At 50.7% G+C, this 27,749-nt stretch overlaps 1 protein-coding gene across 5 annotated transcripts in view; it reads left to right on the plus strand.

The window, feature by feature from the left end:
• Positions 1–27,749, plus strand: part of GRB10 (growth factor receptor bound protein 10) — a 202,741-nt gene that overhangs the window by 27,145 nt on the left and 147,847 nt on the right. For all 5 annotated transcript variants that reach the window (XM_033402270.2, XM_033402271.2, XM_049715147.1 and 2 more), the window contains one exon: positions 7,415–7,570. The gene's annotated coding sequence lies outside the window, so the exon portion shown is untranslated. The remainder of the gene's footprint in view (positions 1–7,414; positions 7,571–27,749) is intronic.

Raw genomic sequence — 27,749 nt, forward strand, 5'->3', positions numbered from 1 at the left:
AACCTTTTCCTACAAACAGGGAACGGGGACATAGAGGGGCTTTTGTACCCGAGAGGTCCCCCAAGGGTCCTGCTCGGTTTCAGTCCCCCCTTTTCTTTGTTAACTCTTCAATCTTGAGGGGAACAGGTGCACAATTAGAAAGGGAATAACGTCTTGGATAGAGAGGTTAATCAAAAACTTGGCAGGGGAATTTGGTTTTATTGGGACTCAGTTTCAAGGGGAGGAGGAAGAAAGGTGGGGTCACCCCTGAGAGAGGACACAGAACCTGCAAGGGCCACAGGAGGGAAGCGGCAGGACTTGGGGGAGGCTGGTGGGCAGGGTGGATCTTGGGTCAGCACTCCCTGGGAGCCTGAAGGGGACGCAGGGCCCCCGGGTCTGGGCTGGTGGCTGTTGGTGGGTGGTGGGGTGTGTCTGAAGCCCACTGCTGGCTTGAGAGGGGGTGAAGATGCAGCGGGTGTTGGGAGCCGGGTCCAGGTGAGATGGGAGTGGTGGCCTGGTGTAGGAAGGCAGTGGGTGGATTTCAGATGCTTCTGACAAAATTAAGTGGCCTGGTGGGCTGCACGGGCGGGAGGTGTGAGAGGCAGGAAGGCCGGAGGCACCCCGGGTTCTGCATGCGTGCCTGGTGGGAGCTGATGCTGGGAGCTGCAGCGGGTGGTATCGAGCAGGTGTGTCTGGGCTGTTTCCAGCTCTCCCGTCGCACACGTGCGGGTGAGGATCAGTTATGAGAAGTGGGATTCCCGCTCCTAAGACTGAAGTTTAGGGGATGCTGCCCAGTTGTCCCCCCAGAGCCTGTTCAGGGAACCCCACCTACGACTCAGGAGAGCCTCCCTGCTCCCAGGCCATCCCCAGCTCTCGGGGATCATCCCAGTTTTTAAATTTTTCAGCAGTCAGAGGCATCAAAATTTGTGGCTCATTTGTTGCTATTATAATTTATGTTTCCATGGTTACTTGTGAAGCTGAGTGTGTTTCACGTGTGTATTTGGCAAACTATTTGTTTCTGTCCTCTCCCTGCTCTTGTGTTGGGCTGCTCATCCTGTGTTATTTTAATAAACGAGAGATTTACTGAGTGCCGGTTGCTGCCTGCGTTGATGGTAGTTTCTCCTGAGGCTTTGTGCGCGTCTTTGGACCTTGCACAGAGGGTCTTCTGCTGTAAAGGAGCTGACTTCTCCTTCCTGGCCTCCCGGTGAAGAGTCTGGCTTAAAAGCTCTTCCTCGGGCTTCCCTGGTGGCGCAGTGGTTGAGAGTCCGCCTGCCGATGCAGGGGACACGGGTTCGTGCCCCGGTCCGGGAAGATCCCACATGCCACGGAGCGGCTGGGCCCGTGAGCCATGGCCGCTGAGCCTGCGCGTCCGGAGCCTGTGCTCCGCAACGGGAGAGGCCACAACAGTGAGAGGCCCGCGTACCGCAAAAAAAAAAAAAAAGCTCTTCCTCACCCAGATTTTGTAGCATTATTCTTCCAGATTTCCTCTTAGGCGGTTTTATCGTGCTTGCCATTGATCCATCAGGATTGGCGGCAGGTGAGGACTCCGCTGGGGCTTGTTGGGCGTGAATGATGCTAGGTCTCAATCTTGTGTCGTCATGCGCCTCATCCAGACTCCTTCCTGGGCTCTGGGCCTGTGTCTGCTGCTGCCTGTGGGTCAGTGGGCGGGGCCCCCGGCCGACTGGGGTGTTCATTAGGTTGGGGAGGCGGTCCTGCTGTGCTGTTCTGTCCTCCTGCAGGTGTCTCTCAGGTTCCTCACTCAACCTTTTGCTTGTTTCCAAGGGTCTGGTATGTATTTTTTCTTTCCTTTTTTTTTTAAAATTTTTATTTTATATTGGAGTCTAGTTGATGTTGTGTTAGTTGTGTTAGTTTCAGGTGTACAGCAAAGTGACTCAGTTATACATATGCATGTACCTATTCTTTTTCCAGTTGTTCTCCCATTTAGGTTGTTACAGAGTATTGAGCAGAGTTCCCTGTGCTCTACAGTAGGGCTTTGTTGGTTATCCATTTTCAATACAGCAGCGTGCACACGTCAGTCCTAAACTCCCAGTATATCCCCCCATCCTTCCCCCACCCCCGACCCCATAACCATGTGTTCGTTCTCTGTTTCTGTTTTGTAAGTTCATTTGTATCATTTTTTTTAAGATTCTGCATGTAAGTGATATCATATGGTATTTGTCTTTCTCTGTCTGACTTACTTCCCTTAGTAGGTTAATCTCTGGGTCCATCCATGTGGCTGCAAATGGCATTATTTCATTATTTTTTATGACTAATATTGCACTGTGTATATATGTATACTACATCTTCTTTATCCATGTCTCTGTTGACGGACATTTAGGTTGCTTCCATGTCTTGGCTATTGTAAACAGCACTGCAGTGAGCATTGGGGTGCATGTATCCTTTCGGACCATGACTTTCTCCAGATGGCACATATTTCTTAAGTAGGTGACTTCTGCTGTGTCTGTGGATAACACTGTTCTCCCGTTAGAAGTTCTCATCGTCTTGGAGCCTCATCCAGAAGAGCCGTGGACGTGTGGGCTCTGGGATCGCCACCTTATTAGATGCTCATGTGAGCGCTCACATTTTCCAGCCAATTGTCCAACCTTTTGTCTGCAAATAATGCCAGGCTTATTCTCTTTTTCTAGTCAGTGTTTACACCACATTTCTGTTCCTTATCTCATTGTGTTGTCTAGAACCTCCAAAAGTTGTGGCCAATACTGTAACCGTGGGCTTCCTGCCCTAATTTAATGTGGAGGGTGTTGGTGTCTCTTCCTCTTGTTGGCCACCTGCCCGCAGGAGGTGCCTGTTATCAGGTTAAAAGGGCTTCTTCTTTTATGCCTCATCAGTGAAATCTCAGTTACCTGCAAGCAGGGTATCCCCTCCACCCCCTGCGCCCACCCCCTCCAGTTATCCTCTATGCTTTGAATTTCAGGCTCTTCCTTTCTTTTCTCTAAAAGAGAAAAAAAAACAACTGTGCTGCAAACAATGGAATTGAAAGACACAAAAATGAAGAGCAGCCTTACAAATAAGTGCAAAAGGTGTCTATTTTCTTATCACACAACTGATATTTTAGCCACAAGATGAAGCAGGTGGGGTGGATTCAAACATCTGTGGATATAAATCTCGGCTCTTCCGTGTGACCTAGGTGGGTACTGCGTTGTCTCCTGGGCTTGGTTTCTCCATCTGTCAAATGGGGTGATTAATTCCGCCTTAAAGAATTGACAATATTTAGTTACTCTTAGTTAAGAGCCACTCATTTATGTGTGTCTCATTATGTGTCCCGCATGTATTTACTCCTAATCTTTGGGAACCTCTGACATGGGAGGTCGTAGAGCATTTGGTGAGGTATCTGATGTGTACGAGGTGGTAGGTCAAGGGTCATGGCCATCTCTGCAGTCATCACGGTGTTAACCTTCATCTTGGGTGACCTCGTCAGAGGAGTCAGGGAACAGGCGGAGCCCAGGGATTCCAGGGCCACGGGTCCTGTGTGTGCCAGTGGTGGAAGCTTGGTGATTCGGACTCAATCTCTGGTTAGGATAGCATGTGCTGCTGTAATGAAATTGTAACACTCATATTCAGAGCCCAGCCCTTTGTGATGGATGCTAGCACGGATTTCTGTGCCAGCACTACAGTGTTTTCATTACTTGTGCTTTAGAGTGTCTTTCTCTGGGATGGGAGGAATTCTCCCTTAATGCTCTGTAATGGGCAGTCTTACCCTTTATTTTATTTTGTCAGTTTTCATGACTTCAGATGGATACTGCCTTTCGTTGACAAAATTAATTTTAATTTTTAAATTAATTACTTGGAAGAGAATCAAAATCTTTGTGAGGCTCTTTATCTTCCCATTTAGGAACGTAGTATGTTTCCATTCACCCAGGCCTTTTATTTCTCTCATGGAGGGGTGGTGATATTCTTTAGTTTATGTTATAGGGCTGTTCGAATGGCCAAACTAATGCATGCATGTATACATGTCAGCTGTGGGGAGTGGGGATTTTCCGTCTGTCATCTGGTCAGTTACCGTGTGTGTGTGTGTGTGTGTGTGTGTGTGTGTGCGCGCCTGTGTGTGTGTGTGTGTGTGTGTGTGTGTGTGTGTGTCTGTGTGTGTCCTGCCCCTCACTGCCCTGCGACTCTGGGCTAGTTTTGGGGAGAAGTGTCCTGCCTTTTCCAGGGAGGCAGTCCCTTCATCCAGCTGCATTTCCGACCTGTGTGGCCTTGGACAGGCTTCCTCTGGATAACCCATCTTTGGGCTTGCTTGGCGTCCCCTGGAAGCCCCATGGTGAGGACTTGTAGGCCCCTTGCTTCTGCTTGACCCTAGACTTGAGCACCGGGTGGGGTCTGGGCCCATTCATATGTTTTGGATAAGTTTTGTCGGTTTTCGTGGTGGCGTCCAGTTGGGAAGCTCTTTCTGAGACCTGAGTGCTCCGTCCTGGGCCATGCTCTCCATCCTGTGGAGCCCCGAGGGTCTGCTGGTGGACAGGCTACTGCGGGAGATGCCTTCCTGGCTGGGGGCCAGGGTGTCACTGCTGAGTTGTTGCCAGACCTTTGCTGTGTGTCTGTGGTTTGAAAGCATGATGTCGGCATTTGGGTGGGAACGTCCCTCTGTTTTAACTTCCTTGTGTTGCCAGCATCCTTCATCCTCAATGTTCTGTCATCTCTGCCCGGGAAGCAGCTGTGGCATCGCTGGGATACAGGTCCCGTCTAGGTGCACCTGACAGCACTGAGCAACAGTGCAGATCCTGAGCTTCTCCTTTAAGCTGACCACAGGGTCTGGCAACAGCATTCTGAAACTTTATAATTACTTAAAAAACGTTGCCTTTTCTTCGATTCCCTTTCATTCATGTATTTCTCAGTTTGTCTTCATAAGCGCCTTCTTACTCTGTGAAAACAGAGTGGCCTGTGAGATCAGTAAAATACTGAAATTAAGTTTTTTGATGAAAGGTGTTCTGTCCCCTTTTGAGAGGCCCCAGACTTCATTCCAAACAGCCCGAATAGCCTCATCATGAAACTTGGGGTTTGTTGAGTGTCTAAATAGTCCCTGTTATGACTCTAAATATTTAGTGTGAGAAAGCTAGACAGAAGGAAAACTTTATATTAACTCAGGCATTTCTGGAAGATATCAGAGCCACGCAGCAGACATCAAGAGGTCCTTTGTTCCTGAAATATTTTCAAAGTAAGTTAAGACATTTCTTTTTTGCCCAAGTTCCTGTATTCTTTAAGATTTCAAGTTTATGTCGTGTCTGCCTGTGAAGCTGCGTGAGAAGCGCTGTTTTGCCAGAGCAGCGATCAGCGCCCAGAGAGTTCATCACTTCTGTGGGTGTGGGTGCAGCCGGCCAGGTCCCCGCAGGACGCCTTTAGGGCTGTGCTTGGCGGGGGATGTGGGAGGTGGAGGTCCCAGCTGTGGGTGCCGGATGGGGCCGTGGAAACAGCCCCTAGAGGTTTGTTCCTGATGAGGTGCTATATCTTAGTAACTCTTTTCAGTTCATCAGGTTCAAGAATCATGTTGTCTTGTTTTTGTCTGCTGTAAAGTGCGACATCCACTTTCTTAAAAATAGACAAAAATGATTGAAGTGGTGAGCAGCTTGACAGGCGACTCTATGTCATTTTTCTTTAATTGTGGATTAACTTATGTTGCCCATCATAAAAAGTAAATCTCGCAAACGTATGTTGTCAGTTGGAAGGCGTAGGCCTGAAAGATGCATTTGCAGGTGGTCCTGGGGTATTTGGATGGGCCTCCAGGCAAAGGCTGGTTCTCTGGAGACGAGGGAGACCTCTCAGAACGAGATGGTTAGAGGTGATGACAGGCATATATGATACACTGTCGTTTTGTGACCTGGTGACCTTGCCGGACACACCAGCTTGTTGTCGTTCAAAGACCCTCACGCCTCTGTGACCATGTGCCTTTTTTTTTTTTTTTTTTGTAAAACTTGTGGTCAACTTAGCTACTCGAATGTAGAGATGTTCCACTCGACATAAACATTATAACACTTTCCAGACTTACAAATTCTTGGAGGACCTTTCCTTCAATGCCTTTGCTTGTACGCAGTCAAATAATCTTGTGTCAGGTGTCTCCCCTTTTGACCCTGAAAGGTCAGCATCACCTCTAAACATCGGCAGCCTTTACAGCTTGCAGGTAGCTGACGTGTTCAGCACCTGACAGTGGGAGCCTTGTGTGACATGTCCTAGTCACAGTAACTAGCATTTGTCTCACATTTACCGTGTGTTGGATCCTGAGTCTTTACATGCATGCCCTCATCCTCATAAAAGCCCTGGAGGGAGATACTATCTTGGTGTGGATTTTGCAGCCGGGGACCCTGAGGCTTAGGGAGTTGGTGATCCACCCACAGGTCACCTGCTGAGACGGGGTGAGGTCAGGAGGCGGCCCAGGCTCTCTGGCTCCCACGCCTGATTCTTAGCCGGTGTGCCTAGCAGGACCTTCTGCAGTGGTTTTCTACTTTCTGGACCCGTGACGTCTTCCATGTCAGGTGGGAGGCAGGGCAGGTTTTGCTTCCACTTGTTGAATGATCAGGGTAAGTTAGTTTAACTTCCCTGAGTGATGTGTTCTCCACCCAAGGACACCGTGTCACAAGCAGTGACCATCTCAGATAAACAGGCACAGCGGTGCTCAGGACTCCCGTCCACGGAGCATTTGCTCTGTGCCGATTTCCCTGCTAAGTCCTCGAGTGAGCGCGTTTCCTTTGGACTTGGGGAGGCTCGGCGGTGTTCCAGGGCCATGCGCTAAGATCCTCCGGGTGGCGGGCTGTCTCCCCTCTGCCCTGTGGCGGTGCCTAGGTGAGCAGACACTCCCCTGCAGCAGGGCGAGCTTTCATCTTGGTCCCCACCGTCTCCTCCACCCCTAGAACACTGCCTCGGCCCCCAGAAATAGCAGTTGGATCCTTGGATCGAAGGAAATAGACAGGATTCAAACTCCCTCCCTTGGAACGTGCAGGGGCCACGTGCAGAGCCTTCCAGAACCGTGGGCCGGAACCTGGTCTGAGATGAGGACGGTCCCTGTGGGGTGGTGTGAGGGCTGCAGCCTGGGAGGACCTGGGAAGGACGTGGGCTGTGATCTGGGCCCCAAGCATGCCTGACAGGTAAACTTGGCCTTGCAAGTGGGTGGAGGCCTTGCCCGTTCCTTACCCGCATGCTTCGGGGGGTAAGGGGGGGGTGGGAGGGGAAGCTCGAGGGCAGTGACCTGGGACCAGTGGCTTCGCGTGGCTCTTCTGGCGTCTGTGGGCATTTGTCCCTGCAGTCAGTTGACGGGGCATCTAGAAACCTGCCTCTTGTGGACTTCTTTCAAAAAGAGTCTGTCTTTTAGACGGTCTTCTTGAGAAAAACAACTTCTGGAGGCCTTTTAAAAAGTATTCCTGGGCGCAGGGCATACAGTTCACACTTGTGCAACTTCAGCACATTCAGTGACGGCCTCTTTGCCTTTCAGCTTTGGAGTTGGGCACCATGCTGAGCCCGAGGAGGGGGCTGCGGGGAGCGACGACCCCGTGACCGTGACCGTGACCAGCTGCCGCTTCTCACTTGGGTCCTCTCGGTCCAGCCAGGCGGCCACCAGACACCCAGAGCCCCAGAAAACCCCCGACAGGTAAGCTCTGTTTGGTTTCTTTGCAGGGGACAGGTCTGTTCACTGTTGATTAAGGGGAGCTCGGTAAGTGCATCTTATTGCATCAGAAATGCAGGCAGAGGCATCTCACTAGGCGCTTCCTTTCAGGGTTTCTGCAGGGAGTCTCCACCTGCTCGGTGGCTTCCCCCCTTTCCCATCTTTGAGCTGAGGTGGGTGTGGGTGGGAGATCTCGAGAGGGTGGGTCCGGGCCCTGCAGACCCCCCTCTTTGCCGCCTGCCGTGCTGCTCACTCACTCCAGCCCCCTTGCTTTCTGTAAAGTGGGTGGTGGTCTGCTCCCAGGTTATTCTGAGATGGGCCCTCAAGAGTTGGCAGCTGGTAGTTTTAGAGCTGGGCCAGAACAGAACCAGGGTAGAGGGCCATACTCAGACTGTTTTCCAACCCTGTGTTTGGGGGTCTTCCTACTTTTAGCGCTGCAACTGGGGGCACATACATCATGAAGGTCTAGGGCAGGTGCGGGCCCCTCCTGCCTCACTGCTTCCTGAGGTGGCCGCTCTGGGGATGGACCTTCTCTCTCATCCCAGCCGGCCGGGGGCTGGATTCTTATGTTGCTATTGGTGGGTCTGAGATGGCAGTTAGAGAACTGAGGCTGGAATAGTCGTCCAGCAGAGGCGCCTGCGGGGGAGCCTTTGCTCCTACTGGAGAGTGTATCAGTCAGCTCGGCCGCTGTAACAAATACCACATTCTGGCTCACAATCCTGGAGGCCGGAAGTCCAAACTCCAGGTGTGGGCAGGGCTGGTAAGAATTCTCTATCCTGGGTGTGTGGATGGCCATCTTCTCCCTGTGTCCTCACATGATGTGTTTCTGTGTCTTCTTATAAGGACGCCAGTCATATATGGGATCAGGGCCCCTGTGAAGACCTCATTTTACCTTAATTACATCTTTAAAGATCCTGTCTTCAAGCACAATTGCATTCTGAGGTCCCGGATGTTAGGGCTTTAACATGGTGCTGTTTGAATTTACCCCCTAACAGAGGGGAACCACAGACCAAGTGGCTGACAGGGCTGGGGAATTGGGGCCCGCGGTGCTGGTGTGAAGGCTGGCTCTGTCCACGTCCATCTTGCCTCCCTCTCCCTTTCGCATCTCATTTCTCCACCTCTTCCTTTCTGTTGCCTACCTGCTGACCTATTTCTCCCCTTGGGGTTTCCTTTACTGTCCACAGAGCAGAAAAGAAGGGTTGTTAATCCTTTGTGTTCACTGGGTTCATTCAGCAGATGCTTCCTGAAGAGTCAGCCTTATCTTAGAGGCTGAATAACATTGTACATAACCTGTTCCAAGTTCAAAAAGTGCACATGTGAACTCTCCGTGTTTCTCTCCAGATGGTGGTCAGGACAGTTGATTTTTTCCTGGGGTGTGACATTCTTAGTCAGCGAGACTTCTCGAACTTTCTCGAACTTTCATGGCCCTCGTGGTGAACAGCTTGTGCCTTCAGACAGGCTGCTTTCTGTGAAACAGGGGGCTTTACCCTCTTCTCCCAGCAGAGGTGAACAGAGGTCACAGAAGCACTCAGTCTCCCAGGAGAACGAATTATAGTGAACACACGCGCTACGTGGCTGATTACAGCGCCGCCTCTTTGGCGTCCGAGGCCCGGAGCGCAGGTGCTGGCCACCGGGGGCTTTGTCTCGTCTCTGCATGGACAGCATGGTGCGCAGGGAAGACCCCTGCGGCGTGGGTCTGGGTGATGCTCTCGTGCTGGCTCTGCTCCTGTGTGCTACTTTCCCGTCATCTGTGACCCTGAGCCCTTCTGAGTGGCCCTCAGATGCCTGGAGGGTGGGGACTGTGTTTGTTTCTGGCGAGCCTTCACAGTGTCAGAGAGACACGTCTGAAAAAGGCAAGAAACACCCCTGAGCACCCTGAGACCCCACTTCTTGGAGCACCTGACCAGCCTACACCTCCTGTCCTTCTTCTGGTCAGATCAGTCAAATGCAAAGATGTGAGCCTGTGGGTTCTGACGGCCTGGCCAGGCACCTGTCGGCATGGACACAACATTGAAATGAAGCCTTGTTTCACAGTTAATCCTGTTTGGGGCTTGAAATCTAATTATCAACGCAGTTTAAGCAGTGGGGTCTGCTGGTGTGGAAGGCATTGCGCAGGGCTTCTCTCGCTGACCTCCGAGGGTGGGAGCTGCGTCTGTGGCTGCCCCGGTCCCCAGAGGGATCAACAGGTGTAGTGACTAAAGTGTGGCCCCAAAGATTGCCCTGGGGTGGGGAGTGGATTTCCAGAACTTTTTCAGCCCCAGAACCCTTCCTTGACCTGGACTCTCCCCACATGAGTGTGCCCCTGTTTCTTCCCTGTGTCACCATGACACCTCTTGTGATGGGGCTTCCTCAGGGATGAGGAAGTCTTCAACTTTTTTAAGCCAGTTTGTATTATTCTGTGGCTGCACACTGCACCCTTAGACCTGGCCAGACAGAGTTGGGGGGCAGGGTGGGCTCCACGCTTAGGCCATTGCCATTGGCCATCTGAAATGTGCATCTCCTCCAAGGCAGTGCCAGCCTCTAGGGGGCAGGGTGGAGCCCCTTTGCACCCTTGATGAGCCCCTGCAGTAAAGGGAACACATTGGACCAAAGTTAGACTCTGCTTACCTGAGCACATTAAATAATGTGTTTGATTGAAACCATTAGTAGATTTGTTCTCACTTCCCTGACTTTTTTCTACTCATTCTGTAAGTTCCTCGTTAGCACCCATGTGGTTGGTACCAGCTCTGACTAGGTGCTGGGGCCACCTTGGTCTGCAGACACGGAACACACCTTAGTAGCAAGACTCCATTAAGAACTCATGTTCTGGGGGCTTCCCTTGTGGCGCAGTGGTTAAGAATCCACCTGCCAATACAGGGGACACAGGTTTGAACCCTGGTCTGGGAAGATCCCACATGCCACGGAGCAACTAAGCCTGCGTGCCACAACTACTGAAGGCTGCGAGCCACAACTACTGAAGCCCGCGCGCCTAGAGCCCGTGCTCTGCAACAAGAGAAGCCACCGCAGTGAGAAGCCCATGCACTGCAACAAAGCGTAGCCCCTGCTCTCTGCAACTAGAGAAAGCCGCGTGCAGCAACGCAGACCCAACGCAGCCAAAAATAAAATAAATAAAAGTAAATAAATTTGTTAAAACAAAACAAAACTCATGTTCTGTTGGATCTGTGAGTTGGGTGGAACCTGGTCCCCTGGAGTGTCAGAAAGATGCTGCATCACAAAATAAGAGGGTCCAAGAGGGACCATTTGGAGGCTAATTAGAGAAGTAGTTACTGTCACCACAGGCTTGTTACACAGTGTCCGGCCAGGGCGCCCAGCACCTGGACGTAGGTGAGCCCACCATGGGAATCACGGATCCAGGGGCGGTGAATTGGGGATGGGGATCGGACGGCAGCAGGGTTCACAGCACGTCAAGAGGCCCGCTTGATTTGGGGTCATGGGGTCCGATTTCCGTTTTCCCACCCCTTGTCCCAAAGAGGCTTCTGAGTGTTTCCCTCAGGGCTGCAGCCCCCTGGGACCCCGGCTTCGCCGTCCTCTGGCCCCATGTTTTGGTTGCTTGTTTTGTTCTCACTGGAGAACTTTTAGGGTTTGACTCTTGGGTCAGAGCATTGCATCTCCAAGCTTGGCGTCCCTGCAGTGGCCCCGCCAAGGGCCCAGCCTCTGGTGAGCGCCCTCCCGCCATGGCCAGCAGAGGTGGTCCTGCCCCCAGCAGTGTGGACAACAGGAGGCCGCCACTCTCAGTGGCCCTATTGCCCTTGAGATGCAGTCAGAGGAGGGCTAGTTATTGTTGCAGTTATTATTTTTTTTATTTTTTTATTTTTTTTGCAGTACGCGGGCCTCTCACTATTGTGGCCTCTCCCACTGCGGAGCACAGGCTCCGGACGTGCAGGCTCAGCGGCCATGGCTCACGGGCCCAGCCGCTCCGCGGCATGTGGGATCTTCCCGGACCGGGGCACGAACCCGCGTCCCCTGCATCGGCAGGCGGACTCTCAACCACTGCGCCACCAGGGAAGCCCTGTTGCAGTTATTTTAACTGATTTAGCAAGACAGGGTTTGGCCAAGGGTAGAAACCATTTCTCTGCCCAGTTGCATTGATCAGTCATTCCTTCCCATTTACAGTATCGTTTAAGCCAAAGCATTCTCAGAATCTAACTAAATACGGAATGGCCTCTGCCGTCCTCTTTTTAAGGACAGAAAATCACAGTGTGCCACACCACTGTTCCGGTCCTTGCGTCAGCTCACCATGAACAGATCTTTAAGAGACTCTCGTGCACTTTGGCGTTGTGCTTTCTTTCCTTCCTTTCTCGGCATCCTCTTGTATTTTGGCTTCTGAATCAACACGCTCCCCTGACACTTCTATTTCTGCTTCTCTGTTTCCCCTCCCTCATCTCCCCCTGTTCACTGTGTGTCTGCTGTCTACACCGTACTGAGGGCACCCTCGTGTTCTTTGGAGCACCCATATTGTTTTATTTCTGTCTCATTTTGGGTATTTAACCCCTCTGGCCCTGAGCTGGTGATGTTGCCTGTGCCTGTCCGCATCGCTGGGTTGAACCAGAGAGCAAGGCTCGTGAGGCGTTGCCGTGACCCTGCTCAGCCAGTGCGACCTCACCCGTGGCAGGATCCCAATAAATGTCTGATTCGCTCTGTTGGGTCCAGATATGTTGGGTCTTATCTTAGCGCATTTCTCTGATGGAAAGAATCTAAAAGTCACTAAGATTGAAGGAAGAGAAATAATCAGTTTCTCCCTGCTTTGGAGTCATGGGAGATGTAGCTCTTCAGCTTGCTTTTTTTTTTCGAGAGTGTTTGTGATTCTCGTGGAAGCATGTTTATGACAGCTGCTCTGAGGTCCTCCCAGGGCTGCGTCTCTCGACTGTCCTTTCTCATGAGCTGCAGTTATCCTTGTTCTTGGTACGACAGGTGGGTTTCACTCGTGTCCCGGGCATCCTGGGTTTGCACTGGGTGACTGGATCCTGTGTAACCTTCTTGGCGGGGAGCTTCCCTGTTGATGTGCAGACATGGGCCTCGCAGGGTGGATGTCTGCTGCCTCAGGGCCCTGGATGCCCCCTGGTGACCACACCCCTCACCACTCATGGGTGTGAGTCCAGCTCCTTAGCCCCACTGACACCTTCCCAGAGCACTGCACCCCTGGGCCCCCGAGAGCAGGTGCAGGTGCTCAGCCTTCTCACTGTGGGGTGGAACGCAGTTCCCACCGGACCATGCTGGCCCGGAAGATGGGGGAGGGGGAAGAAATGCCAGTTGGCCCCTCCTCTCACCTCCTGTTCCCCTCCTGACGCGGGCAGGGCTGGAGGCAAAGCTGGCACTGCCCCTGCAGGGGAGCTGGGTGTCTGCTTCCTCCCGGTGGGAGGTAGAAGATCAACCCCCACCCGGCCGGCTGGCATCAGGCAGAGGATCTGAGTAGGGCCGCCTGCTTCCTCCAAGCCAGGGCGGGGAGGGGAGGGCAGTTGGCTCCTGCCTCCTGCTGAAACGGGGGTGGGTGGGAGCAGTTCTCCTCTGGCCTGTGGTTGGAGTAGTGTGGGTGTCATTGAAAAGGTTCTGGTCTGGGGCTTCCCTGGTGGCGCAGTGGTTGAGAGTCCGCCTGCCGATGCAGGGGCCGCGTGTTCGTACCCCGGTCCGGGAAGATCCCACATGCCGCAGAGCGGCTGGGCCCACTGAGCCTGCGCGTCTGGAGCCTGTGCTCCGCAACGGGAGAGGCCACAGCAGTGAGAGGCCCGTGTACCGCAAAAAAAAAAAAAAGAAAAAGAAAAAAAAAAAGGTTCTGGTTCTGTTGGGCATCCTTTTCTAGGTTCTTTAGTGGTGGGAACAGGCTTTCTTGGAGCTTTTCTTTTTTAAAAAATATACATATAAATATATTCTTTTTCATATTCTTTTCCATTATGGTTTTTTAAAAATAAATTTATTTATTTATTCGTTTATTTTCCGCTGCGTTGGGTCTTCGTTGCTGCGCGCAGGCTTTCTCTACTTGCGGCGAGCGGGGGCTGCTCTTCCTTGCGGTGCGGGGGCTTCTCTTGTTGTGGAGCACGGCTCTAGGCACGCAGGCTCAGTAGTTGTGACTCACGGGCTCTAGAGCGCAGGCTCTGTAGTTGTGGTGCACGGGCTTAGTAGTTGTGACTCACGGGCTCTAGAGCGCAGGCTCCGTAGTTGTGGCGCACGGGCTTACTTGCTCCGCGACCTGTGGGCTCTTCCCGGACCAGGGCTCGAACCCGTGGCCCCTGCATTGGCAGGTGGATTCTTAACCACTGTGCCACGAGGGAAGCCCTCCATTATGGTTTGTTCCAGGATATTGAATAGAGTTCCCTGTGCTATACAGTAGGACCTTGTTGTTTATGCATCCTATATGTCATAGTTTACATCTGCTAATCCCAAACTTCCAATCCTTGCTTCCCCCACCCCCTCTCCCTCTTGGCAACCACAAGTCTATTCTCTATGTCTGTGGGGTCTGTTTCTGTTTCATGGATAAGTTCATTTGTATTATATTTTCGATTCCACATATAAGCGATATCTTATGATATTTGTGTTTTTCTGACGTATTTCACTTAGTATGACAATCTCTAGGTCCATCCATGTTGCTGCAGATGGCATTATTTCGTTCTATTTTATGGCTGAGTAATATTCCATTGTATGTATGTACCACATCTTCTGTATCCATTCACCTGTCGATGGACATTTAGGTTGCTTCCATGTCTTGGCTATTGTAAATAGTGCTGCTGTGAGCATAGGGGTGGATGTATCTTTTTGAATTAGAGTTTTGTCTTGGCGCTGTTGTTGACTGAGCCTGTGAGTGGTTCCTGGCCGGCCGGAGGCTCCTGCCACGTGCTGTCCTGGGGGTGATAAAGAAGCCCAGGCCCTTACCGCTGGGCTCTTCCTCGTGTCCTGAGGCCCTCAGGCTGCCGTTCTCTCCGCCCCTTGCAGACTTCCTCTGCTGGTAGAAGTGCTGTGTCCGTCCTTTCTGGGACTGGATCTCCCGACTTTGGCTTTCAGGGTTTCCTCTTCAGTATCTCTTATCCCCACACAGTAGTTGAGTTTCAGGAGGAGGGTCAGAGGTGAATCGTCGGCTCCTTGGGAGGTTCAGCCGGAAGACGAAGCTGAATGTCAGAATTCTGCCGATACCTGTTGGAAGCCCAGTGTTTGTAAGGTGACAGTTTCTAATCTTCAGGACTCAAACTGGAAGGATTATGACCCAACAGTCATTTAACGGCTGATAACCAGTCAGGCTCCCGTTTGTTTTCGAGTTGCAAGTTCATCTCTGCCATCGTTCCCCGACTCAAACCCAGAAGCTATTTCTTGCCATTGTTTCCGTTATTAGAGTTGGGAGAAGATCTGATGGCCACTCAGGAAATCTTGGTGCCCTTATTTTGGTGACGACCAGTATATCTACAAGGCAAGAGCTTCTCAAGACAACTCAACTTGTCCTCTAAAATATTAAGTATTGATAAGTTGCTGAGAATGCTGGCTCTTTGAGTATTGAAGTGTAAGGTAACAGGCATTGTTTCTTGAAGCTTCGTGCTTTTAAGCAGTGACAATCAATGTCGAAGTTAAATTTGGACAAAGTGCACTACAGGCAAAAAGCAGTTGGTGTGTTATTTGAGATAAGTAATAGGGATCTAAACCCAGTGTTCTCAGCTCAGGTTCAGTCTCTCTAGGACGCCCCTGATGTCACAGGACGTGGTGGAGTCGTGCCTGGCCTGGTCCTTGCACTGTCCACAGATAGTGGGAGCTGCAGGCAGTAGATAGCCATGCAGAGCCTGTGCTCTATGGACAGAGGAGGTGCAGAGACCAGATGACGGTGACACAAAGGACAGCGACAGTAATAAAGTACACTGTGCACGTGTGTGTCAGGGGCTCTTGCTGGTGGTTCTGTAGATTAACTCGTGGCATCTTCACAACAGCCTTTGAAGTGGGTGTAAGCTCTACCCATTTTATAGAGGCGGACACCAAGGCACCAGTAAACTAGATACAGCCCATCCCCACTACTCACTGATCTCATATTGCTCAAATTTATTTGTAACCCAAAACTGATACAATAGATGAGTTTGCATTTTCTAGAATGTTCCATAAAGGCGACTGATTTATTTTGTCTGGCCTCTCTGACTCAGCATCGTTATTTTGAGATGCGTCTGTATTGTAGCAAGAACTCGTTCCCTTTTATTGCTGAGTGGTGTTCCTTCGTGTGACTCCATCACAGTGGGTTTATCCATCCACCTATCAGTAGACATCTGCACTGTTTCCAGGTGTTTTGCAGTTTCGATGCAGCTGCATTCTTTACTGCGTGGGTCCTTCTTTCTAGGCTCGTAGGAATGCCCTGCCCTCCTTCCATCCTCCTGCCGAAGTCTGGGGTGTCCGGTTTGGGGCATGGCTGTGGGTCTGCCGACTAGGTCATCTGCGTTCTGGTCTGGGAGAGAGCAGGGGTAGGACTGGTCAGAAAGACGACGTCCAAGGCCAGCTGAGGCAGTGACGAGGCACCCAGACAGAGAGGTCCCCCACCTCACAGCTCTAGACGTGTGTGGGCCTCCACCTCTCTAATTCTTGCCGAGTCTGACTGTAGCGTTAGGGGTCAAAGCGCTGTGGATGCCCTGAAGCCACCCTTACTTTGTTGACTTTACTCATGTTTCAGACGGTTAGAGATGATTCCTGGGAGCACAGAGAACTTATTTTAGCTTTCTTCTCAGACAGCCCAGACTGCGATCTGGGAGGCCCTGTCCCCATCTCAGCAGCAAGTTATCACGGGACGGTACGCGGAGGTCTGTGCAGGCAGAATCTGCGGCCTGGAGAGATCCGTCATCTTGGGTGTCTGCTGTCTTTGTCCTCCTAGGAAAGCGGCCAGCAACGTGAGACTGGGGACTCGTGGGTCTCTGTGGTATAAAAACTTAGCCCTGGGCTTCCTTGGTGGCGTGGCGCAGTGGTTGAGAGCCTGCCGATGCAGGGGACATGGGTTCGTGCCCCGGTCCGGGAAGATCCCGCATGCCGCGGAGCGGCTGGGCCCGTGAGCCATGGCCGCTGAGCCTGCGCGTCCGGAGCCTGCGCTCCGCAACGGGAGAGGCCACAACAGTGAGAGGCCCGTGTACCGCAAAAAAACAACAAAAAACTTAGCCCTTCTGGCCTTGGCAGTGGGCTTGACTTGGCTCTACATGTTGAGGAGTAGACAGACCCTAAGCCTGAGAACTACCTGTGTATTTCTGCCTGCGGCTGGTTATTTGGAATTAAGGCTAGCGTACCCTAGCCCTGCTCGATGTCTCAATGTCTCAACCTGCTTGTAACCTTGGAAGCTTCTGCTGAACAGGGCTGCCCGGCAGTGGAGGCTTGAAGGAGAATGGCAATGGGAACCTTCACGTGTGCACCTGCTCGGGTAGAAACGAGGAGAGATGCAGTAAGGAAACCTCCTGTTTTTGATCTTTGGTCCTTATCCAGTGATGGTAGTGCATTCAGCTTTCCAAATAGTTTGACATGTGAATGGTCAGAGCCACATTTCCCAAGATGTTGTTCATGGTCACCTTTGAAGTTTTGCAGTGGGCTTTCTGCTGTGGTACCTCCTGGGGGAGCTTGGCTCTCTGGGTAGCAGAGGGGGCTCCTTCTAGGGAGCTTCCTCATGGAGAGCTGCCACCGGGCTCCCGGGTAGTCAGCAGGCCAGACAGTCCAGCTGTTTTCCAGAAACAGATTTTCCTTTTTTTCTTCCTGCGAGTGGGGGCAGCCGGGTGGCAATATTAGTCACAAGTCCCGGGACCCACAGGCCTTTAGAGTCCATTCTTAGTTGAAAGGAGGATTGGTTTATTTCAAGTTAGAGTCTCAATTACAGGAAGATGGAGGAATGTAATAACATGCAATGAGGTTTATGATAAGTACAAACTGATAAAAGAGCTCCATTTAAAGGCATTTCATGCTTTCAGAAGTAACAGCACTGTGGTCCGAAGATGGGATGGAGCAGGGAAGAGGGAACATTCCAAAGGTGCTGTTTCTTTGCACCGTTGAGGGTTATTTGGACGAATTACTCCCCAGACACGCGAGTTGGTGTGTGAGGCCCAGAGGGTACACGATGGATTCGGGTGACTTCACCACGAGAGAATTACTTTCTTAGCTATTGCAGTTCTTAGAACCAGTGGAGGAAAATATTGCCTTGAAAATGACAGATCCTGCGAATTATGCAAACTCCAGAAGAAAAACTCCTTGTGCCTATTTTTAGTGACTGATAATGTGGGCGTGGCATGGCCAGAGTAGATACAAATCTTTTTCTGTTTTGAAACAAAACAATTTAAAATTCCATTTCGTAATTATACAATAAAGGATTTTGTAATCCAAAGCCAAATTTCATACAAAATAGATTAATATGTTTGTAAATATCTAGAACTTTGGAGTTTGAAGGGTTTTTAGCTTCATCTAGATTTGTGGAGTGTGAACCCATTCAACCTATTTTGAGGGAGAAAACAAGAGGTTTTTCAAATATGTATTTTAATTTAGCACTACTTCCTAAAGCAGAGGTTGTGATTTTGCAGGATGTTTTTGAAAGAAATGCCACAGTAGCTTTTCCCCTTTTGCCTTGTCCATGAAAGCAGAATTGTTTGACCTCAGAGCTGTGGCTGGGATGGATGCCGTTGTGTTTTCCCTGGACCGGCCTCAGCCGTCGGTGCTCTGTCCGCTGCCTGTGTCTACCTCTCCCCGGTTGCTTCCGCTTTCCCAAGCTCAACCCGCACACCCACCAGGCAGCCTTCCCTGCACACCGCAGTCCTTATTCGTGTCCATCGCGACCTCGTGGGATGATGTACAGGTCGGTGTACAGGTCGACCTCGTGGGATGATGTCCAGTGTCGCACCGCTGCCCGGGGCGCGCAGGGCTCAGGTGCCGGGAAGCGTGTGATGTCAGGCGTGTCCCCATCTCCCTGTGAGGCCACACCTGTGCCCGGGTGTCAGTCCTGCCGAGTGAGTCTGGGCAGGGGTCTGGGCAGGCTTCCTGGACCCCTCGGGTGTCCCCTCCTGGTTGTGCACCCCCCATCCCCCAGACTCTGTGCTACTCTAGGCAGCCCCACCTGCCACCTGCCCACCTGCCTACCCGGGACTTCATTAATTACCCAGCTCCCCGGGACCTCCAAGGATGGTGAGGGCGATGTGTTTGTTATTAATGGGGGTCTGCTTCTGCCCTGCCCCCCCCCCCCCCCCCCAGGTAGCAGGTTATTCACATCTGCCCACAGAGGCCAGAGGACCTCTCCCGGGTCCTGTTTTCTGTAAGTTGGGTACATACATTAAGCTCATCTCTTGCAGATAAATTTTCCTCTAACATTTGGGGCTAGTTTGTATCTAAACGGGGAAGACTTTACCTGGGGTAAATATAGGCTGCGTTTTAAAATAGCTGGAAATGGTTTAAGGAGGCAGTGAGTGATCGGTCTTTCACGTGGATTTGAAGCGCAGGGCAGTGGTGGTGACGACCCCGCCCCGTGTCAGCAGTCAGTCACTCGGGGCGGCACCACGGTGAGCGGGGCCGGAATCTCCTCCGGGTCACGGGCGGTGGGCACGAGTCTGCCCTGGCCTTAACTCTGCCCAGTCGTCTTTGCTCTTCACGGGGCAGCACGCCCGCTGCCCATGTCCCTTTACTGTGAAAAGACCTCACAGTGGAATCAGTGGGTTTTGTGTGAAGCCAAGTGGTTTTCTTTTCCTCCTGTACTTCTCTGAGGCTTTGATCCAGCAGAGCTGTTCTCTTGAGTAGAAGTGGGATGGCATACTTTTCAGACGTGGCCTGACCTCCTCTGTGGTCCTCGGGTCAGAGCTTCTCCCCTTCCTCCGTGTCTTCCCCTCGTCCCCTCCCACGTCATCCCAGCAGAGGCTGGTGGGGATGCAGAGCCTAATTTGAGGACGTTACTCTAACTCGGAGAGGGACGCGGGCCCCTGGAAGCGTGCCGAGAAACCCGGCAGCAGGGTGGTGTGCTTGGACCCGACGCAGTTGGGGGAAGTGGGTGGAGTCTGGATCCGTTGCAGGGGTTTGTGGAAGAAGGTGGAACCAGGGTGGCATCCCAGTCTGGCCGAGCAAGCAGACGGAGGCGTTTCTGCTGGGATGCAGAAGTGGTGACTGCAGGAGGGCCGGGACTTTGACTTTGGACACTTGGGTTTGAGAGGCCGGGGCACAGCTGAGGGGCGGGGGCAGGGCAGCTGTGTGAGTGGCCATAGCATTCAGGGCGAGTTGGCAGTGAAGGCCTGGCGAGAGCGCCCGTGGCTTCCCGTGGATTTATGGTGGTGAAGATGGGTGAGCCCAGGGAGGGAGGGAGGGAGGAGGTCTGAGCCGTGGGTGCTGGGACCCCCGCTACTTAGAGGACTTGGAGTTGGGAAGTCACCCGCTAAGGAGACTGGGGGCGGGGGGCCGGTGGGGGCGGAGGGCAGCAGTGGACGTGGCCTCCTGGGTCCCAGGAGGCAGGGGGTCGGTGATGTGGGTGGGACCGGGGGCTGACCTGTTTCCCTGGCCCGGGCAGAGGCCTGGCAGGTGGATTTGGGAGAGCAAGGAGAAGAACTGGCTTGCAGGATAGAAAGGATAACCCTGGGGGTTAGGGATTTTCCCACAGAGTAGAAAATTCCAAGCAACATCCTGTTCGTGGCCACCACCCTGTGTCCATCAACTCCCTCGGGTACCCCGATGGCATGTGCGCACACATGTGGGGTCCGTGTACTTACACGCACACATACTGACCTGCGCACGTGTCCCTAGAGCCAGGCATTTAGGTTGTTTCCAGCTGTATTGGAATAAAAAAGTACCTGTGTTCCCAGTTAAGGTCGTTGGATTAAGAACGCTCCGATGCAGCTCGAGGGCAGGTACCCGGGGAGCTCCGGGCTGTGGGGAGTTTGCAGCCGAATCCACCACCTTTCACTCTGATCACACCTCACGGGTCACCTGGACAGTTCTTTAAGTAAAGTACCTGTGCCCAGGTCTGGCTGCAGGCAAGTTACAGGGACTGGGGTGTGGGGCTTGGAGCAGGATTTGGAAAGGTCTCCCGGGATTCTAGTGTGAGACCAGAGTTAAGAATCAGGGTCCTGCGGGGTGATCCCGGGGTACTGAGAATGGCCAGCGCGGCGGAGGAGGGAGGGGCCAGACTCTGCAGAGGTACGTTGAGTGGAGGAGGGGGAGGGGGGCACTTAATGACTCATCAACCAGGGTGGGACCCTGCAGGAGGGGCAGGTGTACTGGGGCGTCACTCAGCTGTTGGCGAGTCGGGACCCGTATGGGGACGGTTCTGGGCCGTGGGAGCTGCGGCAGGTGCTCCCCAGAGGGCAGGGCGGGGAGAGGACACTTAAGCCACGTCCCTGCGGAGCTAGAAGCTGGGAGTGGTTGGCAGGGTGCAGTGGCAATCACTCGGAAAATGCGACTCGTGTAGGATGGTGTCGGGCTGGAGAGCCCACAGAAGCACCTGTGATTGGCAGGAAGTTTCTTCTTATTTTTGAGATTTAAAAAATAAATTTATTTATTTATTTATTTATTTGTTTATTTTTGGCTGCGTTGGGTCTTCATTGCTGCACACGGGCTCTCTAGTTGCGGCGAGCGGGGGCTACTCTTCATTGCGGTGCGCGGGCTTCTCATTTTGGTGGCTTCTCTTGTTGCGGATCATGGGCTCTAGGCATGTGGGCTTCAGTGGTTGTGGCTCGTGGGCTTAGTTGCTCCGCGTCATGTGGGATCTTCCCGGACCAGGGCTCGAACCTGTGTCCCCTGCATTGGCAGGCGGATTCTTAACCACTGTGCCACCAGGAAAGCCCCTGAAGACTTTATTTTTTAATTAAAACTGATGTATTTAAAGTGACTTTATTTGGGTTATTTTGAAGCTATGGACACTTCCTGTAACTAAACTAGATATAATAAACCCAATCTTATCCCCTGCCCCGGGGCCCTTAAGGCAACAAAAAGGAGCACATCTTCCAGAAGCTTAAAATTCCAAGGCTGCTGTTACCAAATCCAGCCTTAGGCAGTCGGAGCCCTGGAATTAGAGGGTCTCCTAGCAGCGTGACATTAGGTTAACCTCGATGGCGGTCACTGTTCAGCTGTGTGGTCGTGTAGCCTGGTCACCTTTCACCTTGTGCTGCTGGCCAAGAATAACGTGAGCAGGTTTGCAGCCCTGACTGTGTGTTCATCACAGGCGCTGTGGGCGGAAGATTACCTGAAGCTCCAGCCCTGGTCCCAGGGGAGGGATGCACAGTGGCCTCCTGGAGCATCTCCTCTTTTCCAGCCCCCGTGGCCTGATGGTCACTGTTAGATGAACCCGTGTCATCTCCCATGGGAACGAGAGTGGACACCTCATAACTCCACCCTGGAGAGTGACTTAGGATGTGTGAATCCTGGGTTTGGTGGATCGGCGTGTGGGGGACTCTGGAAGGGGGGAATACAGCTCAGAAATAGATATTCCACGGGAGGATCACTTAGGGTCTCCAGGCTGAGCTGTGACTGAGAGCTCCCCCGAGACATTTCTAGGCCAAGACGACATCTCCCGGCAAGAGCTTAGAAGGGCTTCACATGTCAGGGCTTTTTGCTAAGTGTGAATTGATGAAACACTGAATTAAAAGACTTAAAAATAAGATTATTTGTTTGCCCCCAAATTGTCAAGGTGGTGGACAAGGCAGGGCTTGGGGGTTAGGGTTAGATTGATGTATTGAAAGGGCCGTGAAATCTAAGAGTAAGTCCAGCGTCTATGCTGGTCAGAACTGGCGGAAACATCCCAACACAGGACACGCTGCCAGTTGGCAGCGTTACAGCTGTTGTCCCCAGTGTCACTCGGGGTGGCCTTGTGTGCTGTGACCGGATTCCAGGCCCCTCTCTGCAATGCACTTCAGATCCTGAACTCTGCTCCTTTCTGAGAAGCAAGGCTTGCTCTTCTGACCCATAGTTTATATGAATCTGATGCTATGACAGTCAGAAAAAAGAAAAAATGATATACTTTGCTGGATTCACTAACAATCATGGCAAAGTTTCAGAAGCTCGGGCTGCATCAGTTCTTCTAAGAATTAAAATACAGCTATCGAGCTCACTTTTTTTGGGGGTAGGTGATTCAGGGACTTAGTGCAACATTTTACGGGTCCAAAGGGTCTTGCGGGGGAAAGTAAGCCCCTGCCCCCAAGGGCTGCCCTGCTGCTGGCTGTCAGTACTCTCCTGAGAGGTGTCTGCTACCCCAGTGGCAGGAGTGCTGACCCTCTGTTTTCTCTTCTCTGCTCCGCGTCGCCCCCGATACCTTGGGGCACCTGCCTAGGGAACCATCTTGTTTATTTGTTTGTTTATTTTTAATTGCAGTATAGTTGATTTACAATCTTTTGTTAGTTTCAGGTGTATAGCAGAGTAATTCAGTTATATATATATATATTCTTTTTCAGATTCTTTTTCATTATAGTTAATTATAAGATATTGAATATAGTTCCCTGTGCTATACAGTAAGTCCTTGTTGTTTATCTTTTATATATAGTAGTATGTATCTGTTAATCCCAAACTCCTAATTTATCCCTCCCCGCCTCTCTTCCCCATTGGTAACCGTAAGTTTGTTTTCTACGTCTGTGAGTCTCTTCCTGTTTTGTAAATAAGTTCATTTGTACCTTTTTTCATATTCCACATATAAGCAATATCATATGATGTTTGTCTTTCTCTGTCTGACTCACTTTACTCAGTATGACAATCTCTAGATCCATCCATGTTGCTGCAAAGGGCATTATTTCATTCTTTTCAATGGCTAATATTCCATTATTTATATGTACCACATCTTGTTTATCCTTTCATCTGTCGATGGACATTTAGGTTGCTTCCATGTTTCGGCTGTTGTGCATAGTGCTGCAGTGAACATTGGGGTGCACGTATCTTTCCGAAGTATGGTTTTCACCAGATAAATGCCCAGAAGTAGTATTGCTGGATCATGGTAGCTCTATTTTTAGTTTTTTGAGGAACCTCCATTCTGTTCTCCATAGTGGCTGTATCAGTTCACATTCCCACCAACAGTGTAGGAGGGTTCCCTTTTCTCCACACCCTCTCCAGAATTTATCATTTGTAGATTTTTTGATAATGGCCATTCTGACCTGCATGAGGTGATACCTCATTGTAGCTTTGATTTGCATTTCTCTAATAATGAGTGATGTTGAACATCTTTTCATGAGCCTTTGGCCATCTGTATGTCTTCTTTGGAAAAATGTCTCTTTAGATCTTCCGCCCATTTTTTGATTGGGTTGTTTTTTTTTTTGTATTGAGCTGTATGACTTGTTTGTATATTTTGGAGATTAATCCCTTGTAAGTCTCATCTTTGACAGATGTTTTCTCCCAGTCCGTAGGCTGTCTTTTCGTTTCATTTATAGTTTCCTTTGCTGTGCAAAAGCTTTTAAGAGCAGAGCATTTTACTGCACCTTGTTTTTTGTTGCCACATCAGTATTTGTAATCCAAGCAGCTTGGTGTTTTTAGGCTGCGAGGTTGTTTCCAGCATTTTGCCATCATGGTCAGCTTTACGGTGCAGCCGCTCGTTTGCTCCCATTGGGCGTGTGGGTGCAGGTGCCCACGTCCGTCCTCAAGGCACCTGATGCTCTCCCAGCTCCAGCACTGGGCTCGGGGCTGGCCGGGAAGAGAGGGAAGCTCAGGCCTTTTATGAGATTCACTGAAAGAATGAAATTAAGAAGATCTGATGCCACCGTCTTCAGTATTTTGTAATTTAACGAGAGACCTCAGTCCAGAATCTGGGAAGTGTGATTTAGATATAACCTCTTGGGGCTTTTTTTCAAGTTTTCTTTAGGAGAAAAGAAGTCTCTAGTCAGTGGTCTGTGTTTTATTGTAGTGACAGTGCTTTCCTCTTAGGTGTTGATTGGAAGGATTTTGGAGTATATATATTTTGTAAAGTATTTAAAACCAAGGGCTGTTTTATAGAGCATCCTGGGTTTTTCCGATGAAGTTTGAACCACTTTCTCAAGAATTACGCAATCAGATTTGTAGGCAGCAAGGACACATCTGAGTGTTCTGTTTCCCACTGGTGTTAACGTCACTTATTCCCACGTGAAGATTGTGCTTCTGGGACGGTGGGTGGTGTGGCTGGCAATGTGGGTGGCATCTTGCTCGTCCCCCCTCTTTTTTTTTTTTTGGCTACGCTGCGAGGCTTGTAGGATCTTAGTTCGCCGACCAGGGATTGAACCTGGGGCCACGGCAGTGAAAAGCGCTGAGTCCTAACCACTGGACTGCCGGGGAAGTCCTTCCCCTTTTTGACTTAATTGATTTAGTCTCTTAATTTCTGTTTCTTGTTTTATAATTTTAATATGCAAAGATCTGTCCCTTGGAAGTTACCCAGAGGCAGTCAGTAATTTATAGTGATTCATGAACCTCAAGAATCAGGGATTATAAGTGATGATGTCAATAGTGAAAACAAAACTTTAATGAATTAAAAAAATATGTATATATATAAGAGAAGATAAGTTCTTTTCAAAGGACCCCAATTTTAGATCTGTATGTAAGTTATCTACATTTTTAAAAATGAAAAAAAAATTTTTAAACTTTTTATTTTATATTGGAGTATAGTTGATTAACAATGTTGTGGTAGTTTCAGGTGTACAGCAAAGTGATTCACTTATACACACACGTATCTATTCTTTTTCAGATTATTTTCCCATTTAGGTTGTTACATAATACTGAGCAGAGCTCCCTGTGCTATACAGTAGGTCCTTGTTGGTTATCCATTTTAAATATAGCAGTGGGTACATGTCATTCCCAAACTATCTGGAGAAAAACATGGTCCAAAAGGATACATGCACCCCAGTGTTCATTGCAGCACTATTTACAATAGCCAGGACGTGGAAGCAACCTAAGTGTCCATCAACAGAGGAATGGATAAAGATGTGGTACATATATATATATATATATATATATATATATATATATATATATATATATAGTATACGATGGAGTATTACTCAGCCATTAAAAAGAATGAAATGATGCCATTTGCAGCAACATGGATGGACCTAGAGATTGCCATACTGAGTGAAGTAAGTCAGACAGAGATAGTTAGGGAGTAATCCACATTTTAAATTATAATGGCTTTTCTTCTTGCCCCATCCTCCCTCCTCCAAGGTCCCCTGGTCGTGCACGGGCAGGATCCCATAATGTTGGGGGGCACCCCATCCGTCCTTTGCTCTGACTCTCAGGCCCTTAGTGGTTCCCCGTCCGTGAGGTCCTGTGTCACTGTGTGGCCCTGGGCAGGTCACCCAGCATCTCAGAGCCTGTGCCCTCATCTGCGACACTGGGATGGCCACGCTCACAGGTGTCAGAGTGGTCTAGGTTTCACTGCGCCCGTGTGAGTTTCACCTCGTCCAGGGCACACATTTACCCAAGGCAGGCGGGTGTCCTCCTTGTCTCTGCAGACGTGGGCGTGAGCAGGACAGTGTGTGGTCCCTGTGATTCTGTGTCCAGTGCTGTCCCCAGGTCTTCTGCCCTGTGCAGCCTGCCCGTCCTCTGTGGCTGTCCTCCCTCCCTTGTCTCCTGACGTCATCCAGTGGTGCCACCTCGTCTGAGCATGGGCTTAGCAATCCCGTCTTGTGCCCGACGCACAACCTCCGTGCCCGCACACCCCTGCTTCAGAGGTGGGGACGTGTCTCAGAAGTCCAGTGCCCTGGTTGAGGGTCTGTATTGGCTTTATTCCCCATGTGGTACAATGCATCCTAGTAGCTTATTTATTTTATACTCAGTAGGTTGTGTCTCTTAATCCCCTACCCCTACCTTGCCCCCTGACCCCACTGGTAACCACTAGTTTGTTCCCTGAATCTGTGAGTCTGCTTCTGTTTTGTTATAGTCACTAGCTTGTTGTGTTTTTTAGAGTCTAGGTGTAAGTGAGATCATACAGTTCAAACAGCATATTTCAAACAAGTCTCTCCAAGCGCTGAGATGTGCAGTCCTAGGTCCTGCTCGCACACGTGGTCAGAGTTAGACCCTGGTCCCTAAGGACACACAGTTTGCAATGACGGGGTCATTCTTTGCTGCAGGTAGTTCTGATGGCTGTTTAACCTGCACCCCTCCCCCTGCCCTTCCACCAATGCCTGATGGAGAAAGGCGAAAACCGGCCTTCTAAAAGGGATTCTTTATATTTGCATAGGAAAAAATAATAGATTTTTCAAAGGCAAAAACAGACGGGGCACAAGCTTCCAGTTGGGAATCTAGCCCTTAGCGTTCAGTTATGGCCATTTAGAAAGCTGAGTGTATTTTTCAGTTCAAACAGCTTTGTAGTTGTAGGGTCCCCCCAACCCAGCCCCCAGAAAGAGAGGCGTGATTCTTCAAAGCTTTGTTGCACTTTTCTTCCATTTTTTCCCCTTGCCAACATCATAAAAAAAAGGAATAATAATTGTAAAAGGAAAAGATGAGAGCCGTGGTTCTCAACATCAGAAACACCCGAGGAGCTTAAAACAACGCCCCTTCTCCCAATTCACTGGTCTGGGGTCCAGCCCAGGTAATTGGAGTTGTAAAAACTCCCGGAATGGATTTGCTGCGCAGCCCAGTGGTGGGCGCCGGGTCGGCCCGAGCGTATCGCCTGACAGTCCTGAAAAACATGTTGCTTTGCAGCCCTCATCCCCAAAGTCTCTGATTTAGTAGGCCCAGGTCTGGGCTGAAATTTGTATTTTAACAAGTTCCCGGGTGATACCTGTGCTGTCTGTTCATAATCTGAAAACCATAGGACTGTTGGGTGCTGGTTAAGGGAGTGGACTTCTGGACTGAGCTCTCCTACCTTCCTCAGTCCTTCCCATCACTAGCCCTGGGACCTTGACCATCCTGCCTCATTTCCTCTTGTAAACAGTGGGAATCATACACACACAAATCCATAGACACAGTTAGCCCAGGGCCTGGTCTAAACAAGTACATGGTTTTCTTTATATTGGAAATATATAGGTGGAAGGAGGGTAGGTTGGTTTTTTTTTTTTTTTTTTGCGGTATGCGGGCCTCTCACTGTTGTGGCCTCTCCCGTTGCGGAGCACAGGCTCCGGACGCGCAGGCTCAGCGGCCATGGCTCACAGGCCCAGCCGCTCCGCGGCATGTGGGATCTTCCCGGACCGGGACACGAACCTGTGTCCCCTGCATCGGCAGGCGGACTCTCAACCACTGCACCACCAGGGAAGCCCAGGAGGGTGGGCTTTACTCAATTTGATCGTAAGATTTATTTTTTAGTTTATTCTGATTTTGGTATATATTTCTAATG

Source organism: Orcinus orca, chromosome 9, assembly GCF_937001465.1.
Source record: "Orcinus orca chromosome 9, mOrcOrc1.1, whole genome shotgun sequence".
Classification (NCBI taxonomy): Eukaryota; Metazoa; Chordata; class Mammalia; order Artiodactyla; family Delphinidae; genus Orcinus; species Orcinus orca.